This window comes from Erithacus rubecula, assembly GCF_903797595.1.
Source record: "Erithacus rubecula genome assembly, chromosome: W".
In the NCBI taxonomy this organism is placed as follows: Eukaryota; Metazoa; Chordata; class Aves; order Passeriformes; family Muscicapidae; genus Erithacus; species Erithacus rubecula.
In genome coordinates this window covers 1,212,446-1,233,807 of record NC_136690.1, presented here as the reverse complement: position 1 = coordinate 1,233,807, position 21,362 = coordinate 1,212,446, and the positions used below count along the sequence as shown (strand labels likewise).

Below are 21,362 nucleotides of genomic sequence, written 5' to 3'. Positions count from 1 at the left end.
TTCCTCAATTCGCCATTGTTTATACTTTTTGAGACTAAAGCTGCAATGGTGTCACTGGTTCTCAAGCTGGAAAAGGGTTGTTTTGTCTAACTACCTTGTAAAGAGAACTTGCTAACACTTCATATGAAGTTCAGAGTCATACACTAAGGCAGTACAGAATCTGAAAAATATGAAAGCTAGAACTTAAGGCATCATTATGAAAATGGTGGATGATGGGGAAACAGGACTGTCCTCAGCTGCCCACAATCTGCTGAAGGAAGCATGCGTTACTGTAGTGCCACAGTTTGCTTTCTGAGGAGGATGTCACATGGGTCTCCATCTTTCTGCCTCTCTGAAGGCAGGACATGTAGAGTTGAAACCATGAATTTCTATCCTTAATTTAATATGTGTTTCCATTTGACTCTTCCCTCACACTCTGTCTTGGTTTAATTTAGGTTTGCCAGTTTTAACACACTCAACCTGTCTTTGAGATAGGATTTAGGAGCAAAAACAAGGCAGGCCCAAAACTTAAAAGGGTATAAAGAAGAAGAAATTTATTAATAAAACAGAGAAAATAAGAAATTTGGAATAAGATTTCCAGATCACTCCCTCTTCCCCCCCCTACTTCCATATTTCTTAACAACAAAATACAGAGACACTTCAGTCAGTCTTTCACTTAAATAATAATTTCAGTTCACTTTAGAGAGAGAAGTTCCTTCTTGTTTTGGCTATAGGGTCTTTTCCAAGAAAAGAATAAAGTTCTCTTATGTCTTCACTTTCACAATTTGCATCTGCCCGGGAAAATCTGCAAATCGTGAAACTCCTCCCATCTTCACAGTCTTTCCAGAGCTGTGTTATGGGTCATGTCAAATTCATAGGGTATTACTTTTAAGGGCAAGCTGTTCAAAGGCAAAAGATTTCTTCATCTCTTTTTTCCATCAAATGTCTCTGTTCATCTTTCCATTCTCCAGAACAGAGATTCCCACTCCCTTGGGGCAAAGCATCCTTTTCTCAAACACTTCAACCCCCCCCCCCATGAATTTCTCCACAATTTATAGGAATTTTCAGTGTAGTCCAGTCCACCCCATAGCTTACAGAAAGGTTTTTTTCAGCCAATTTATTAATGGCATCTCCTCAATCTCTTCCCATCTGGAAACCTGGCTCTTATTTCCCTGACTTTAGCTTTATTCCTCTCATTTAAGGGAGGTCGGGAGATCTACAGTCTTATCCGAGCATTAGAAGGGTTAAAATTGCACACAGAAGGTGAAGGAGATGGGCCAGGCCATGGTGGAGACATGCCAGGCCATGCAGGCTGCATGAGGGAGGCTGGAATGAAACTGTAGAGCCCAGCAAGCGAATGTGTGGGCGGGGGGGGCTTGGCTGGAACAGAGTCCAGCTGCATTTTTCCCATGCTGCATGGGCAGCTGGGGGGCTTCGCCTCCCCATGGCTGCTCTGAGATGGCGGCAGGGCCCCGGCTGAGCTGTGGCCATGCTGGAGGCAGGGGAGAAACTAGGATCTTAGCAAAGGTTTCTCTTTCCCGTGGCCATCAGGGCCCCTAGTTAAAAATGGGGTCCTCGGTGGCTCCCCCAACCCTGCCCGGTCAGGCCGCATAGGGATGGGGAACCGGCCATCCAGGTCGAGCTGAACTGGCTGTCCTTACCTCTTCACAAGCCAGAAGCAAAAGAGAGAGTTTTCACTTTTACCAATGTGATTCATGGAGGCAAAGTAATTTTTAATTGGTTTCCCAGGCTGTCAATTATTAAATAAGCTTTCCGATTGGTCCCAGAAACTCACAGAGGAAGTTCTCATACAGAAAAAAAACCCCTGTGTGTGCGTCTGTGCTCCTCCTCCTTGGTGACTTCCATGCAAAACCAGCACACATGCCCATGCCATCTGTAGGGCATATTAAGCTCTTGTTTCATTTGCCTGTGATATCCCTTGGATGCTGTGCCTAGCAGCCTGTACCTTAAGTTTGCTTTTGAGCAACATAGCAATCAGGAAATAAGAAGCAAAATTTAAAAAATTGACATCATAACCAAAGATAATTCTGGAAAGTCACTGGTTGGTTTTGCTTCACTCGCTGCTCTGGGTGTGTTATCAAACTCAGCATCTCTCCCTGTGTGTGCTGGTTTTGGCACTTTGGCTGGTTAATTGGCACTTAGAAGAGGGCATTCACAGAAGTTTTCTCCTTGAGAACTTCCTCTGTGAGTTGATGGGACCAATTAGAGGCTGGTTTGGTTGTTGACAGCCTGGGAAAACAATTGGAGGGTTTGGTCCACCTCCGTGAATTCACATTTTGAAGCAAACAAAACACAGGAAGGCCTTTTTCTTTTCCAGCAAGAGTACAGGTAGCAAGGCCCAGGCCTGGCTCCACTCTGTGGCCTGCAGGCTTGGCAGGGGACAGGGCCGGGCCCTCCTGTCTGGGAAACTGGCATGTCCTGGCAGGGAGGAGGGGGTAGCCATTGGCAGTGGGTGCCAGCTGAGCCCATGGAGGCTGACTGAAGTCCCAGCTGTCCTCCCCCTCCTTCCCCTTTCCAGAGCAGCCACTGCTGTTTCTGCCTTGGGCCAGCCCCTCCCAGTGCAGCCTGAGTCTTCTGAGATCTTGGCACAGCTCCAGCATAGCCTGGAAACATCTGTATTTCCTGTGTGAGATCTTAACTCTTTCAATGCTAAAATAAAACTTGCAGTCCGTCAACCCTCCCTTGAGCGAGAGGAATAAAAGAGCAGAGAGAAGAGACCAAGGTCAGTGAAGAAGGAGTCAAGTTCCAGAGGGAAGAAGAATAAGGAGATGGCATGAATTTGGGCTGAAAATCCTTTTGTAAGCTATGGGGATGGACTGTACTACACTAAAGATTCCTATAAACCATGGAAAAAGACATGGGGTGTTGGAGTGTTCAACTTGTAAATCCTGAACAAAGGCACCTGTATTGAAAACCCTTTGCCCTGAGGGAAGAAGGGGATCTCTGTTCCTGGGGATGAAGCATGAACAGAGAGAGAGATGAAGAGAACCTTTGCTTTTGAACAGTTCATTCTTAAAAGTAAATACTCCATGAATTTAACATGGCTCATAAGCACAGCTCTGGGAAGGCTGTAAAGACAGGAGTTTCACGACTGCAGATTCCTGGGCGGCTACTGTTCGTGAAAAGTGAAGTCACGAGAAAACTGTTTTTTCTTCTTGTGAAGAGTCCTTATAGCCTGAAAAGGGGTAACTCCTCTCCCTAGAGTGAACTGAAAAAGATTATTTTTAAATTAGTAACTGACTGAAGTGTTTCTATATGTTGTTGTTAAAAAGGAGAAGAGGATGTGGGAAAGAGGAGGAAGAGTGGTCTGAAGGTTTAATTCTGAATTTATTATTTCTTTATGTTGTTAATAAAGTTTTCTTTACACCCTTTAAGTTTTGAGCCTGCCTTGCTTTTGCTCCTAATCCTATCTCACAGCAGAAAATTAGTATACTGAAACTGACAAATCTAAATCAGTACACTGTGCTTGCTCCTTCTCTGCTATCCCATGCAAAGCCTTTGGGCAGCACACATATTTGTCCATTGCCTGTACCCAGCCTGGGTGTTCTTCCCAATTGATTTATTTCCAAAGCAATTATACAACATGAGTAGAAAAACTGTGGTCTGCATTAGTTTCAGATTTAACAGCAAGGGGCTGAAGGCAGCTCTAAACCTTCCATTCATCTTTCTCTTCCTATGCCAAGCAACTCTTGTGTCTTCTCCCATTTGTCTGAGTGATGCTAAGAAATCCAAAATAAAGTCCAGGAGCAATGGCCAGGGAGCAGCAGGGTGTTAACTAAAAATTAAAGAAAGTAGGTTATGAAGGACTCTTCAAACTTACTTTCTTCTCTTGCCCCAGCATTTCCACCCCTACCACCAGACCCAAGAGACTGATTTGTACTGCAACATCATGTGCAATAATTAATGGCTTCATATTCAGCTCTTCATAGCATGAATGTAGGATAAATATGTCTTATATCTACAGTCTCAAAGTGCTTATCAGGAACATGTAGCTGGTCACTGTATGATGACAGCATGATGTCCTGTCCTGGTTCTGGCCTCGAAGGGTTGAGATGACAACAGATTTGCCCAGAGTGGGTTGGAACCAAATGTGATCTAAACATTTGTTGTATTAGGTACAGAGCCAATAGTCACAATGTTGCTTGGTCTGTTCACATGGTTGTGGGAACTAACACTGTGTATACTCCTGTAAATCCAACATTTGGCTCCTCATTATGATCTTTTTCAGAGCAGGGAGAGGGATTGGGATTGCTTTGTTGCTGTACTGTGTGATATCAGCTTATGACATGATAACATCAAGGACAATGAGTGTTATTTGGGATGTGTACTCAGTGTTGCTCTCCTGCCCTCTCCTGCACTACCTCTGGGAAATTCATTAATAATTGTACCCAGTCTGTAGGGAGAACAAGGGAGGGTGATTTTCCCCAGCTTTTCACCCCCTTTTCCTCCTTCAGGCCTGTTACAGCAGCTTTTGAGAATTTTGAATTCCCTTTGGATGTTAATGAAAGCATGTTCTTGTTGCTAAGTCTGCCAGGTCTCAGTACTGTCAACACCATGTTTAGAGTTACAAAAGAGATTTCTAGGAAGGTCATTCAGAGATCTGCAGCACGTGTGGACAGTCATGAGTGGTATGGAATGTGAGAGAAAATGGACCAGTTTTTGGCAAAATTCTCTGCTCCAATGGTTTGGAAGTTCACCCCTGAACAACTACAGGACTGATAAAATGACAGAATATTTGTAAGGAAAATGCTGTGGCAGTTCCAGAGAGGCACAAAGATTTTGCAATGTGTTTGACCCAGGCTACTCTTTACTGGACAATGTTTGACACTAGACAGCACCCTCGGGGGGGGGGGGGGGGGGGGGGGCGGGTCGGGAAGGAGGAGGAAAGCAGACCAATAGGCACAGTGGCTACTCAAACTGCAGCTGAACCAAAGGAACAATTCGTGCTGGTAGCAGTTGCCCCATACAGAAGAAGAAATGCAACACAAGACCAAATCAGTTTTCTTAGTGAGAGGTGAAGAGAAAGTAGACCCACGATTAGAAATTAGAGGGGAGTGAAGCCAATCAGCTGGGATCCCTGCCCTGGTGAGACAGAGAAATTAAGAATTAAGAATTAAAAATCAAACATCAAGAAATGCTTTGACTAAAAGTGGGCTGACAAAACCATATGAAATGCTTAAACATTTACTGTGCTTACAAGAACAGGAGGAGAGCAAGGCTACAAGATAAAATAAAGAGCTAGAATGTGCAAACAGGATGGAAGGACAGAGGCACCACAGGATAAGGGGGATTCTTCAGACCCCTGAGCCAGGAAACCTGGTATCAAAGTCCAGAAGATGACCAAAGAACTAAAAAGATTACGCACAAGGAGACAAGGTGAAAATGTTCAACTGAGAGGAAGACTGTTTACTTCATCCCAAGGACCCCCAGAAAACCACCAGAGCAACCAACAAGGAGCAATGCACAGCTGCAAAGAGGCGTGAAGCTAATTTTAATACGAAGTGGGGACAGGCGGAATTAGGAAATTAATATGTATTAGGCGTATTGTGTAATCATAGTTTCTAGAGAATAAAAAGATAAGCGCAAGTTGTTGGAGATGTGCATGTTTTTAGGAGGAGTTATACCCCATGCTCCTCAGTGCTGAATAAAATATATACCTATAACTTACATAGTGGTTATAAATTTTTTCCACGCTTCACTGTTATGTGGACATTGGGAAGAGGACAGAAACTCTCAGCCTCTGAAGGTGATTCCAGTCAAGCATGAGGGAAAGGTATCCTTTCAAGGATGATCTACCAGTGTATCCAGGCAAGTGGAAGACCATGCAGAAAGGCATCCAGCACCTGAGAGAATTAGCTGTGCTGAAGGTACTCTATGAGGATTCAAATAATGAGCAGTCCTCTTGTCACCAGAATGATTTTTGCTTTTTTATATACTCTATGTTCTTTACACATATATTCTAGCTCTATTGTTTTATAGTTATATAGTTCCTAGATTGACCCAGGTTTTTCCCCTACCCTGATAGGCAGGAAGACAAAACACATAGGCCTCCAATCCTATCTTGGTTCTTCCTGGGAACCAAGGTTAAACCCATCTCTTCAAGACACATTTTCATACAGAAAGTTTAGTTTCTATTTGAGGGGAGAGGACTTAAAAAGGGGTTGAACCAGGAGGAATTACCCCACCACTTATGTCTCTAATTGGGGATTTTTGTCTGCTTGAATTTGCAAAACATATAATTGCATTCACCCCATGTGGGGATGGGCCTTTAACCATTTTCCATATCTGCCCCTTGGATCCCTCCAATAAAGACTAGCCTTTATATTACCTCCAATATGAATATTATCTCAAAATTTTGTTGTTTTATTTCTGGGTTCTTTAAGGAATCACTCTATAGATCCAGATGAAGCCCACTGTGCACAATCCCTGTGGAAGAAGTTTTTATGGAGCATGCCATTGCCATCTTCCAATTCTTTGGCATAGATGTCAATGAAAGAAGAACAAACAGTGCTTCAGGTGACTACGCAACTCCAGGTATGGGAAGGGCATCCTAACAACTAGCATCTTGGCTGTGGAAAGACTTTCCAAGGACCACCATGCTACAAACTGTAACTTCTTCGTATTGTATCAATAAGAAGTAGCTAGGTCTAGCATATGAGACAAGCACGAGGATCAAAAGAGTGGCTCTTTGCCTTTTCTTTATTGCATGGTGGTAGCAGGGCAAAAGAGGAAGCGCATCTCAGGTCTTGGCTTTTTCTAGGAAAGGGTCAGGGAGGGGATTTCTGGCTGTCTGCCAATAGGATAGGGGGCAGGAGGGACAGGTAAGACATTCCTTATACCTCTGGTATCGGATTACAACATCTCACCGTTTTTTGTTTAATTGAGGGAAGGATATTAAATTTCTTTTGATTGAAATTATGATTTTGACCAACATTTGTAATTGGTGGGAGAATTAGATTGTTCTGTTTTGCATTTCTATGTGGTTGACTTCAGAGGTAGAAGGAATGATACCATTAATAGCTTTGAACACTAAGTGACATAGGATCCCGAATGCCCTTATTACAAGGAAAATAATAACAAAGAATAACAAAATTGTTTTAACAATAGAAGTCCACCACCCTGAGAACCCCCAGCCTTTAAACAGTTCATTGAACCAATTTTCTGATTTTTGTTAACAAGAAGACAACTTGGAAGGGGTTCTTTCTGGGGTTGAGTGGAGGGTAGGTTTTCTCTAAAAGGAAAAACTAAACATTTTAAAATCACATTAAAGTCTCTGTCTGCCGGAAGGTCCTTCTTTATGAAGAATTTTCCTCTTCTTTCTGGCGGCGTCTTCTTTTTGAAGCAATGGCAACTTGCTTCTCACCTTCTTCTTCTGGAGCTGGATTTTTTTGGAACAAAAGGTTTTACCCACTTTTGGGGGATTTCCTGAGGGCCTGAGGGAGTAGATACGCACGCATAACCACGTCCCCAGGTAACAAGATCATAGGGACCTTTGGTTTGAACAGGGCTTTACAGAGCTTTTGCTGTGGAGACATCCACACAGTGGAGCTGCTCTGTCTATCCAGGACCTGTTTGAGTACCTGGTGAGCACGCTCAATCACAGCTTGACCTGTGGGGCAGTAGACAATGCCAGTTTTATTTTCCACTCCCCACTGCTGGATAAACTCTAGGAACTCCTTGGATATGTATGCTGGGCCATTATCTGTTTTGATTTCCTTAGGGATCCCAAGCACTGAAAAGGATTGCACTAGGTGTTGTTTAACATGAACAGCCTTTCTCCTGGAGCTGCAAGGGTGTCTGCCATACGGTTCCCTTCTGTGATCTCACCTGGCAAATCCGTGTGTGACCTCACATGCATCACATAGAAGGAATGCTCTCTGTGTGAAACCAAATAGATTAGTTTTAGACAGCAGCCTAAAGAGCTGCTCATTATTGATGTCTTTGAGCACTGCCTGCTCCACTCTGGACACTACCCCAGCAACATAAGCTGAATCTGTAACCAGATTAAGAGGTTCTGAGAACTTCTCAAAGGTTCTCACAACTGCCGCCATGTCGGCTATTTGGGGTGACCCCTCCACAAACTCAACATCAGCTTCCCAATGCTGAGTCTGTGGGTTTCTCCAAGTCATCACCGACTTATGAGAGGCCCCTGATGCATCTGTGAACATTGTGAGTGCCTCGAGCGGTCTCCTGCTCCTCTTCTCACAAGGGATGAGGTGGAATTCCTCATTGAACAACTTATGGGCTGGGCCGTGGACTGATATCTGTCCACTGTAGCTATCCAGAGATATCTGGAGGCTGGCATTGCTTTGTAGCAAATTTTCAAACATGTCTTTGGTTAACCTCTCAGGAGAGTTCCTCCCTTCCTCAGAAAGTTTTACCGGAAGGTGGATGCATGCAAAGTCACAACTTGCCAGCTCACGCAGTCTCATTCTTGCCTTTTGAATCAACTGAGCCATCAGCTCCTGTGGCTGAGTGATGGTTTTGGATCTTTGGTGGGAGAGGAAGACCCATTCTATGATTAAGAGTGAATCTTTCTGCCCCTCAATTCACTGGAACATTAGACCATGCAGGTGTGGAAGTTTTCCCAAAACAATGAATTTGAAAGGCAACTCACGCTGATAGCGGTGAGCCTGCCTCTCTGCTAATGCACAAATAATTTCCAATTTATGTGGGACAATAGTCCGTGAAATAATTTCCAAGCCCAGATACTTCCAAGGTGGCATCTTTTGAATTTTGTTTTCCTGCAATTGAAATCCAGCAGAGGTTAAAACTTTAACCACTAGGTCAAGTGTGTTTTGGAGTATTAAGTTGTTGGCAGCACACACTAATACATCATCTAAATATTGCAAGATATTATGAGACAGGATATTTTTTCTTTCATAATCATAGGAGCTATTTCAATTTCTAAGGGTGTGTGTGCTGTGTCTCCCACAACGAAATTACTCACTCTCCATTTCCATGTGAAATACCGTCATGTCTAATATGCTGCTTGACAGGTCCACTGTTACAATTGTCCAGACAGTAGACTTGAAATGAAAACCCTTGGTAGTCTCCAGCCTGACACGGCCACAAGGCTGCTGGACCTGGTTAATAGAACATTTGACATTTAATTAGTTTTGTATACCCACACCTTTTATCCCATCCCCCCCCTTTGTTTTTAAGAGAGAGGCTTTTTCCACAGTAGTACTTGCTGCATTTGTGTCATAGCGCTGAATGTTAAAAGCGAGCTGGCGCTTTCTACTCTTTTTTTTTTTTTCTTCTCTTTTTTTTTTTTTTTTTTTTTTTTTTTTTTTGTTTGTTTGTTTCTGGTTAAGAGGGCAGTCCCCAGCAAAATGTCCTTGCTTTTTACACTGGAAGCAGGTGACATGCTGTAGCTGTTCAGGTGACACTGGGTGCTTCCTCGCTTGTGGTGCATCAGCTGCTGCAGGCTTGGATGGCGCTGGCCTTGGATTACTGGATCATGGACTTGCCTTTTAACTTGTGAGCGAAGTCTATCTACTAACTGCAAAAAATTCTCAGAAGCATATTGTTTAACATCAATATAATTTTTGGAATTGTCAGGGCATTGGTGAGTTTCTGTTAAAAGAAACCATTAAAGAACGTTTCGAAATATTAAACCATATGTCATATTCTGAGGGAGTTAGCAAACACCTGAGAAGGTCCTTTCATTCATGGGGAACTAATTCATTTGAGGTAAAAGTTGCTTTCATCCTGCCCTTAAAAATTTCACTTTCATGGCCAAAATTTTTCTATGATTTGCAATTTTTTTTTTTTTCTTATCATGGTAAGACAAAGGTTGATAAACTCTATTACCATTTTTCTACCCATATAAACTACAGGAGCAACGGAGGGTACATAATTTTCCAAGTTTTGAGCTTTAGGGCTAGGTGTATCTTTATCTATCAGCCTGGGAGGCAATGCAGTTTCTCCCTCCGGAGGGACAGAGTCCCTGCTGTTAACCGAATTTTTTTTTTTTTTTTTTTTTTTTTTTTTTTTTTTTTTTTCTTGACTGTCTGTAGCCTCCGGGCACTCGCTGTAATCAGAAGGGTTAGAAGCTGTAACTTGAGCCGGGAAGAAGCGACTAGGCAAACCTGTCGGTGTAGTTACAGGGTAGCAGGAACGGATCAGAAGGGTGGGGGGAAGGGGGCAGGGAAGGGGCTTGAGGAGAAGAAAGGGTTAAGAGATGAAGAAATCGAAACGTGGTTTTCACCATTAGAAACGTGGTCCCCCCCGTGAGACAAAGGAAAGTTTCTTGCCGAACTATTCTGAGGTAAACTGAGGGAAAGAGACGGGAACACAGAGAATCCTGTAGCAGGCTGTTCAAAATTTTCAGAACTTGGGTAGCTGGGGGGGGGGGGGGGGGGGGGGAGGGAACTTAGTATTTTCCTGAGGTATTTCTGGTTTTTCACTATTTCCAGGGACAGGGGATTTTGGAGGAGATGAGGGGGGATGGTTTAAAGAGTTTGTTTGTGGCTCTCTTTTATTTTCAGTTTCTAATAAGCATTTGCGTACTTGTAAAAATATTGGAAGAAACACAGCAGCTTTAGAGTCAAATTTTTCTACTTTACATGTTAATAATTTTCCCACATTATCCCAAAATGAAACTGAATTTATATTTTGTAATTTGCAGTCTGGAATTTTAGAAAACAGCCAGAAAACAAAATACTTTAACCGCTTTTTAGAAACTGTAATTTCTTCAGCATGCAAAATTCCTTGAATTTGAGAAAAAACACTCTTTTGATATGCAGTTAACTCAGCGCCCATTGTTGTTCCAAAGAGAGCTGCACAACGCCTCTCACTTCCACGCACACCCCACAACACGCACGACTCTGTCCCGCCGGCCGTGCCGAGCCTGGGGGAACCCTGCAGCCTTGCACTGCTTTCGGGGGGTTTCCCAGTCACTGCACAATGCCTGAGCCGTGAGCAGCTGCGTTCCGAACAGGTTTTTCTTGCGGTTTCCGCGGAAACTGCGGAGGAGCCGCCCCGCTGAAATCGCGGCTGCTGCTGAGGCGCTCCAGGCTGCTAGCCCGCCCTGGCGCCGCGCCCGCCACCAGTCTGCATGGGGGAACCCCCCCTCCCCTTTCCTAGGGGCACTGGGGTTCACGCCTCCCACGAGGGACTTTACCTGTCCTGCAGAACTGGCTGTTGTGTGGTTCGTGAAAGCTGCCTGTCTTCGAGCCGACTTAGTTCGGCGCTAAAGCAAGCTACCGGCTCTGTCCTCCTGCCTGGGGCTATATAAACACAGCTACCAAGCACGGAGGTAGTTGATCGAACGAACAAGCGGAAAATCCTGAAACTGGGATTCCAGCTACCTGTGGGTTCTTAATACAAGCCCCAACGTTGCAACGCCAACTGCTACAAACTGTAACTTCTTCCTATTGTATCAATAAAAAGTAGCTAGGTCTAGCATATGAGACAAGCACGAGGATCAAAAGAGTGGCTCTTTGCCTTTTCTTTATTGCATGGTGGTAGCAGGGCAAAAGAGGAAGCGCATCTCATGTCTTGGCTTTTTCTAGGAAAGGGTCAGGGAGGGGATTTCTGGCCGTATGCCAATAGGATAGGGGGCAGGAGGGACAGGTAAGACATTCCTTATACCTCTGGTATCGGATAACAACAGCACCAGCAATTGAAAATGGACGTCAAGCAATTTAAAGAAGAAATGTATCCTGCCCTGACACTGCAGACCAGAATCTCGGCCATTATGAACAAGTCCCTCCCTGCTCAAGGGAGAGGGTCCACACCATGAGGTACCTTGCAGTTTTACCTGCATGACCATATAGAAGACATGAAATGGGATGGAAAACCCATATTTGCCCTAGCAGAACAGAGATGAGATTGAAAGGGAAAACAAACACCGCAGGTAACCCCTCAAGGATAAATGCTGCTGCAGTTTCCTGTGGGCAACTCCTCAGACAGAATAGAAGACCTGATGTTACTTCTTATCCTCTTGAAGGGACCTCCAGTTCATATTTTTTAAAAAGTGAGCAGTGAGTACTATGACCAGAAGTAGTGGGGCCCTGCCTCTGGACAGGTGGAGGAAAGGGACAATTGGATCAACTGGACTGCGTGGATCTGATGTCCTGGTACATCAGACCGACAAGAGTATAAGACTTTAGTTTACACCAGCACACACTATATCCTGATGCCATCAAGATATGTAGGGGCAGATTCTATTTCTGGGGTGACAGAGGGATCTCAACAACCTACTGTACTGGAAACTGAAGAGACCCTGAATGGGAATGAGTTGCAAAAATACCCTATTGCAACTGGCCCAGTGCCCTGTTCATCCGTGGCATAAATTGCCTCAGGAGAGGTTATTTCAAGGACCCAAAACGGCATAATTGGGCTTTTGGGACAGCACCTGTGGAGACAAAGGAAATTAGATACCTGAATACCTTTCCTGGTCTCTCAGAGGACCCTTCTGCTGTGGGACTGCTGGGTCTCAAAGAAGAACAGGTACTGATTTCTACCACAACAGTGCACCAACAGCAGTACCACACTAACCAGGACTCCATGATGGCCATCTGTCTTGGTTTGAAAGACAGGTGGCTGCCATGGGAAGTGGGAACCTCCCTTGAAATGGAAAATATGACCCCCTTTCCTCCAAATTATTATAACTTTGAAATTAAGAGGCTTTCAGGCAAAGATATGGGTAAAGGAATAACAGTTTTTTACTAGTATGTATATGGATAACAAGGCAAACAACAACAATGGCAGCAACAACAAACAAAACCAGAAACCTAGTTATTGACAATTGAGAGAGAGACAGAGACTACTAACTGGTGATCAGAATGCTAACTCACTCTGAGCTACATTTGCTTATATACCATTCTAGGAAGGCTAGTAATTTTTTCACTACATTGATTGGGTTAAACATCACACAAACAAATGTATACATTTTGCAACATTTCTACTTGCTTCAGTCTTCTTCCCTGTTACCAGTCTTGATCCAATCTTCTTGCAATCTTCAAAGCTCTGTTTGTTCTTGCCAAGGTATATTGGTTCTCAAACTACTTATGCTAATTAAATCCACAGTACTCTCCGTATTATCTCCCATAAACAGTAGCAGCCTTCTCTCGGCTGTAGGGACTTTCCCCTTTGATGTAGGTACGGTCACAGCTGGCAGGTGGCTCCCTGGCTGGGCAGGACAGGTGCGATGATTCTCCTGTGGCTGCAGGGGGCGCTGTGGCATGAGTTTGGCCATCTGTCTCACATGGTAATGGCAGACACAACCAGTGGAAGGGATGGAAAAGGGGCTTACTTTACAAACCCCCAGGGCAGTGGATCTTGGTGCCCCTCCGAATAGCAAAAGAAACTGTAGCACGAACCTCAGAAGGAGTAAACTGGAACTGCAGAGACAAGCAAAATCCCGGAGTGGTAGACGAGATGTATCAGTGTCCTGGTTTAGGGCAAATTGGGGAGGAAACCTCCAAAGGGGTTCCTCCAGAAAGCAGATTCAAGCAGTCCCTCCTCCAACTGGTTGGGGGAAATACTTCCTCAGAGAGAAGTGGAAAAAATCCTGTTTATATAACAGGCAAAGCACTTCCCAGCACAAAAATTAACAATACTAAACAGGAAAACCTCTTGCCGCTCTGAAGAGATGACAGATTCAGAACCTCCCTTTTGTGGGTTGCAGCCCGGCTCACTCTGTTGTCAGTCCCTCCGGTGCTGGGAAATGTCGTGGCCCAGGCCAGGCCCCAGTGGGCCACGGGTGTGAGCTCCCGGTGCTCGTCTAGGTTTTTTTTTCAGTCCAGAGCAGATTCGAACAATTCAAAGAAAAAGGAAAAAAAACACTCCAGGGAGCTTCTCTGCCTCAGCTAGCCAGAAACTAACCAAGAGCAAAGGAGAACTCTCTCCTGCTGTCCACTGCAGACAACACAGTCTGTGTGAAGGATGCAGGGAAGCAAGTGGAGTCTCCGATAACAAACTCTGCACCTCTTCTCTCCCCCTTCACTCCTGGAACCAGTCTTGAAGCTGCAGAACTCAATATTCAACACCAACAGAACAGACGATTGGGGATACAAACATCATAAAGTAACCCCACTACAATCAGAAACTCTGCAGGTGTAGCTGGAATCCCGGGATGTCCCAGCAAGCAGAGGGTGTGGGGCTACAGTGTAGCAAAAACCCAGAGCAATGGCAAAGAAAAGGTGGTGGCTGGACAGTGGCAGCCTAGCTTCCGAACACAGCCGGGAGATGCTCCATCGGAGGGGAAAACGACTCAGGGTCCTGGAGTTATCCCTGATGTACTCTAGCAGATGGTGAAAGTCCATTTTTTAGTGAGGTAGGGTGTTAATAAGGTTCCAGTGCGACGGCTGCTCCCACAAGCAGGGCTTCCCTCACAGTAGAAGGCGGTAGCAGGAGACAGAACCCAGCAGTGGTGGCGACATCTCCCCACAGCGATGGCAGCCTGTTTCCCCTCTGAATGTCGAGAGAACAAGAGAGCTAGGAGCTGCACCCAGCTCCCTTTTCCTCAGCCTAAATCTCGCAATATATCTGCCTCTTGAAGAGAAACCCTCCAGCTAAGAGTAGCTAGCCATACCCTTCCCCTGAGCTGTGGCAACTTCTTTTGTGTCGGTTAAGTACCTGGTCATTATTGTCTCTTAGCGACATATGAGGGAAAATTCCCTGAGACAAAGAAACAAAGGGAAAAATCCTAAACCCCAACACCATCCATATAAATTATCTGTGAACTGAAGAGCCAGGGGGTGGTCAGCAAGACTCCCTCACCCTTTCATAGTCCTATATGGTCTTTGCATAAGTCCAGTGGAGAGTGGATACTGACAGTGGACTATCGTGGCCTGAACAAAGTCAGACCACCACTGAGTGCTGCTGTGCCAGACATACTGGAACTCAAGAATGAACTGGAGTCTAAGGCAGCAAAGTGGTGGCACCATCAATATTGCTAATGTGCTTCCATTCCTTTAGCAGAGGAGTGCAGGCCTGTCACGATCTGCTCAACCCCAGCAGGAGTCGTGATGGTTCGTTTGACCCCAGGGTGCAAAAGACAAACAGCAGGGGACTAAAGCTTTATTCAACAGCAACAGCAATGCACTTTATTGAGTGCCAACAACTCAGTTTTTCGATACAGGGGACAGATATAAAGGAAATGAAGTAAAGAGAGAGAGAGAAAGAGAGGGATGGGAAATAGCTACCAACAGATGGGACCACGTCCTCGTGGCCCAGCCAATAGAAGTGCCTTCCGTCAGTGGGGAGATCTCGAAAGTCTTCTTCAGAACGTCATCTTTTTTATAGTCCTTTTCCAAAGCAAGTGGCCTCTGACCAAAAAACAGGGAGATTTATGGACTACTACATGCAGAGATAATTTCTCTGAGAAACAGGTGCAGGAACAAGATGCTACAGCCAGTACCCAGCTCAAGAGCAGCGTACCATGGCAAGCAGCAAGCATTAGCAAGCACACCTGCAAACAGTCCCTTGGCAAGCATCCACCTTGGCCAGGCCAGAAATCTGGTCCAGAGTGGGTGGTGGGGTCCCGGAGTCTCAGTCTCTGATGATGGTCATGAGGCAGATCAGGGAAACTTCGGACTGACCATTACAAGGCCACAATTTGCTTTCACCTGGAGGGGTATGCAGCACACCTGGAATAGACTGCCCCAGGGGTGGAAACATGGCCCCATGATTTGCCATGAACTGATGCAGACTGCACTGGAAAAGAGTGAGGCTCCAGAACACTTGCAATACATTGATGACATCATCGTGTGGAGCAACACAGCAGAGGAAGTTTTGGAGAAAGCTGAGAAGATTATCCAGATTCTGAAGGCCAGTTTTACCATAAAGCGAAGTAAGGTCAAGGGACCTGCCCAGTAAATTCAGTTTTTAGGAGTAAAATGGCAAAATGGATGTTGTCAGATCCCAATGTATGTGTTCAACAAAATAGCAGCTATGTCCCCACCAACCAGCAAGAAGGAAACACAGGGTTTCCTAGGCACTATGAGTTTTTGGAGGATGCATATTCCAGACTACACTCAGATAGTAAGGCCTCTATCCTGTGCCTCAGAAGAATAATGATTTCAAGTGGGGTCCTGAACAAAAAGAAGCTTTTGAAAAATTTAAATGGATATTGTTCATACAGTAGCCCTGGGGCCAGTCGCAACAAGACAAGATGAGAAAAATGTGCTTTACATAGCAGCCAGGGATAATGGTCCTTCCTGGAGTCTCTGGCAAAAAGTACTCAGGGAAACTCAAGGATGACCCCTGGGGTTCAGGAGGATCCGAGGCTTGTTACACCATATATTGGTTTGGCACAGCCTGGTTTTTGGTAGCGGGGAGGGGGAGGGCACAGAGGTGGCTCCTGTGAGAAACTGCTGGAAGCTTCCCACCACATCCAGCAGAGCCAATCCTTGATGGCTCTAAAGATGGACATGCTGCTGGCCAAAACTGGACCAATGTGAGAGGTTGGTAATGCCTCTGTGATGACATGTTTAAGAAGAAAATAAAAACAAAGTCACAGTTTTTTTTTGCTTCCAGCCAGAGAAGAGGAGGTGGTGAGAACATGAGTGAAAACAACATGATGACAACGAAGTTGGTGGAGAAGGAGAGGGAGAAGGTGCTTCAGGTGCCAGAGCCGAGAGTCCTCTGCACACCATGGTGAGGACCATGGTGAAGTGGGTTGTCCCCCTACAGCCCATGGGTGTGATGTCTTGGAGGCATTTTGAGGTTTGTTTTTTTTTTTTTTTTGCCACCTCTCCTATCAAAGCCCCAGGGGACCCCAAGCATACTCACCTACCAGCAATGGTTGGGAGCAGCTAGGAGCCCACCCCACCAGTGGCCCATTGCCTATATCTGGCCCAGAGCTGCAGGCAGGATGCACAGTTTGCAGTCTGCACTTGGAGCCCAGCAAAGCCTCTGCTCTGCATTGCCTCCATGCTGCAGTTTACACACATGGTGTGCACAGATCCCACCACTCAAAGCCCCCTGCTCTGAACTTGGCTGTGCTTTTAGCAGGCAGCAGCAGCAGGCAGCAGCTCAGCCAGGGATGCTCCTGACATTGCTCACCATCAACCTGCAGGACCAAGAGGAACCTCCGCTGAGTCCCATCACCACTGGAAGATTCCCAGATAGGGCATCCACTGGCCAGAGGAGATGATGGAACACCAAGTACCATACCTGAGATCAGACCACACACTGGAGCAGGGGCTGGTCCCCAACATGGCCTTGAAGCCTTGTCCCTGTCAGTGTGAAAAGAAGTCAGGAGAAACTACACACAACTTATTTATGGAGTAAAGGTGATGGCTATTTTTTCATGACACAACTGAGATTTAGTCCTGCTTCCCATCAATCTCCCAACTGCACGATGACCTACTACTCAAAACTAAACACCTTCTCTGTGCCAAGCAATGAGTGTGGCTCGCAGTCTCCAGTGACTTGCAGGGCAGTGGTGAATGACCCCCTTGGCATCCCCTGTGATGCCCACTGGTATATTGCCACCCCGCGTTCTGAGATGAATTTCCCTGCTGTAAAGGCTGACTGTTCTGGTGAAACTGAGAGCGGCACTGATTAGTTAAATGAAGGCCTTTCCGACAACGAAGGCATATATCCCGGGTCTTGGGTTTTCATATTCATGCTTTTTTGCAGTCCGTTTTAATGTGCCCAGGTTCCCAGAAGTCAAAACAAACCAACTGCTTTTGGGGGACTAATTTGAGGGCAGCAAAAGCATCAGCTATGCCTTGCCCCACGGCCTGATAGGTGACTCTCGTGGTGTGTTGCAATCTTCCCAAGTGGTTACAGGCTTCTGTCATTTGAAACAATGTGGGCTCAGGTTCAGGGGGCAGGGATTTTGAGAGGTGTTTACAGTCTTCATTTTAATTTTCTATAGGCACCTTGAGAAGTACCACCTCCCTTGCTTGATCATTATCAATTTGTCTTTCCAGTGTTTGTTTTAATCTGTCCACAAACTGCATATAGGACTCCTGGGGAGCTTGTTTAGTATTTATGAAGGACTGTTGCGGGGTTCTGGTATCAAGAACCTTAAGAAATGTCAGACGAGCTGCCTCCGTGATCCCCTCTAGGGTGTCTCTCAGTAAGGTGGCTTGGCCATTAGGATCGGTATGCACTGCCTCCCCTGCTAGGTGGTCAATGGTTAAGGCAGCCAGGACTTGGTTAGTGTACCCTGCATATGTTGCAATTAAGTTCTCCAGTCTTCTTTCCATGGTGCCATGAATACTGCATATTGTGTTGGTGTGAGCAAAAGATTTGCTGAAGACTTAGCATCATGAGGAGTCATTAGGTGAGTTGCTCTTAACAAATTACTGAAGTAAGGGGACCTCAGACCATATTTCGCCGTGGTGTGGTGCAGTTTCTTAATTTCTGAGTGGCCTAAAGGCTCCCACTGTGAATTTCCTCCCCTCGGGCCAAGTTGCATGGGGGCCACAAAGATTTCTGGTGCAGTATCAAAGTCTCTGTCCTTAAGGGTTTTATTTTTTATCTGTAACCAATTATTATGCATATCTGTAGGGAATAAGTCTGGATCATTTTTGGGGCAGGGTCGAAAGGATCTGGTTCCACTTCACTGCTAGAGCCAGTGTCTACTGTATAAGCGATAAGCGTTCAGCAGCTCTGGGGTCACTGGCGATCTAGCGGTGGGACTGTAGGTGGTGACCAGGCTCTATCCCTGGCACTCATCAGGGTGGACGTGCGGATGGGAGACCGGGACCTGGGCAGGTTTTGGTCCAGCACGGTCGTCATAGCCATCTCAGGTAGTTTCACAGGCAGCCTCATACCCTCCCTGCTTTTTAATCACGTCTATGACTCCCCTCCAAGTGGGAAGCATTCGTAACTCTGGCTCATGGCCAGGGAGGGTGGCCAGGTCATAGAGCTTAATGCTGACCTTGTCCCAGTAGCAGAAGTAGCAGAGGGTAAAAATAGAAGAAGGAGTGATATCAGGAAACATGCGTGGCATCCATCGTAAAAGGGACTTAAGGTCATGCTTTAGGATGGGGGAGTGTCCTGGTTTGAAAGGACAGGTGTCTGCCAGTAAGGGCAGAAGTTTCCCTTTGGAATAGAGACTTTGGTTCCACTACCCTCCCCCAAGTATTATGATTGTTTGAATCAAGGACTCTGAGGCAGAGATAAGGGGATTGGGAATAACAGCTCTTTTACTAATATATCTAACTATACAAACAGAAAACAATAACAGTTAAAATTGCTAACAGAACGAAATAGGTAACTCGGTGTCAGTCCCTTTAGATGCAAGCACCCTGTTTCTGTGCTTAGTCCACAGCCCGGATCTGCCAAAAAGGCAAGCGGGAAAAACGGAGGCAGGAAGGAGGGGGGAGGGGCGGCAGCGGCCACGCCGGTCCCGGGCGGGAACGGGCTGGAGCGGCGGCTCCTCGCTCACCGTGTGTGTCCGGGGAACAGCTGTGTCCGCAGAGGTAGGAGGCTGGAACGGGGCAGATGCAGGGCAAGTGATCGCAGAGGGTCTGGCTCTCCTGTGCTCGGCCACGCGGCTGAACGATCCCGCGCGTCCTTCTCCGAGCTCGCCGGAAACGCGAGTGCCTTCCCGGAAGCCTCAGAGGCCCCTCCGGGGCCGTCCCCACCCACCCCCTTTTGTCTGGACCCATCAGAGACCCTGGGTGTAGCCCGGCCAGCTCCATTGGCATGATAATGGGAAAAATTCTTTAAATTGACACAGTAACAGCAAAACACTCAACCCCCAACAGGGAGCCATGCTTGCCTAGAAGAGCGAGCATGGTTTCATAGATATCTCTATCCTCAGACATATTCACCCCCAGAGTTCAGTTCCCCCGGCTCACCTGTCATGTCGCAGCAGGACAGGTGATTGGGGGTCTAGACATGGTTCTTTCAGCGACACGATCAGTTCCAGGAGCTCGCCAATTGCTGCCAGATAGGCCGATCCTTCCTCCTCACACGAGGCACCAATTATCAACGATTGAGAGAGAGGTGGGAACTACTCACTGGTGATCAGAATGCGAATTTACTGTGAGCTACATATGCGTATATACCATTCTAGGAAGGCTAGTAATCTTTTACTACATTGATTGGGTTAAACATTACACAAACAAACTTATATATTTTGCAACATTTCTACTTGCTTCAGTCTTCTTCTCTGTCGCCAGTCTTGATCCAATCTTCTTGCAATCTTCAAAGCTCTGTTTCAATGCCCTATGGTATGGAATATCCCTTTGGCTAATTTGGCTAATATGTACCCAAGACATGTACAATCCAACATTATGGACTGTTCTCACCCAAAAATCAAATCCCCTTGAGGTACACATCATATTTCCCCGCCTCTCTGTGTTACCCACCAAGTGCACCAAGGTCCTTCAGCAAAAGCAATCCCATGGATGGGTTTGCTTTTGCTTGAGGCAGGACTAATCCAAACTGTCTTCCCTAACACATTCCTCATATGCACCACAAGGACTTTATTCCCTCCTATGGTACATGGAGGTTTTGATTGGGCAGGGACAGCTTGATTGGTGGAACCTCTAGTGTTAACTAACCAGGTGGCATTTGGTAAATATAGATTCCAATATTTTAAAGCCCCACCACTCACTGCTCTCAGTGTGTTTTTTTAATAGTCCATTGTACTGTTCAATTTTCCCAGAGGCTGATGCACAACAGGGAATACGGTACACCCATTCAATACTGTGGTCTCTGGTCCAGGTGTCTATGAGAATATTTTTAAATGAGTCCCATTTTCCAACTCAATTCTTTCTGGGGTGTCATGTTGCCACAGAACTTACTTCTCAAGGCCCAAGATGATGTTCCACGCAGTGGTATGAGGCACAGGGTACGTCTCTAGTCATCCAGTGGTTGCTTATTCCATCATGAGCACATATCACTTACCTTGGTGGGTTTGATATAATCAATCTGCCAGGCCTCTCCATATTTATATTTTAAGCGTTGTACCCCATACCACAGAGGCTTTACCTGCTTAACCTGCTTGATCCCAGTACATGTTTCACAGTTATGGATAACTTGAGAGATAGTGTCCAGTTTTAAGTCCACCCCTCGATCACATGTGTCATTTCTTCCCCGATGACCAGAGACATCATGGTCCCACCAAGCCAGAAAAAATTCACCCTTGTGTTGCCAGTCTTGATCTGCCTGGGACACTTTAATCTTGGCAACCCGATCCCCTGGTCCATTGTTGTTCTTCAGTAGCCCGACTGTTGGGTACACGTGCATTTACATGACGAACTTGCACAGTCAACTTCTCTACCCAAGCAGTGATGCCTTGCCACAATTCAGCAGCCCAGATGAGTTTACCTCTGCACTGCTAATTGGTCTTTTTCCATTGGTCCAGCCACCCCTATAGAGCATTTGCCACCATCCACAAGTCAATGTCCAGGTAGAGTGCTGGCCATTTCTCTCATTCA

The 21,362-nt window shown here is 45.8% G+C and overlaps 1 protein-coding gene across 1 annotated transcript in view; it reads left to right on the top strand.

The window, feature by feature from the left end:
• LOC306814058 (CBP80/20-dependent translation initiation factor-like) overlaps positions 1-21,362 on the top strand; it is a gene marked incomplete at both ends in the record, with an annotated part of 276,253 nt that overhangs the window by 173,886 nt on the left and 81,005 nt on the right. The window lies entirely within an intron of this gene.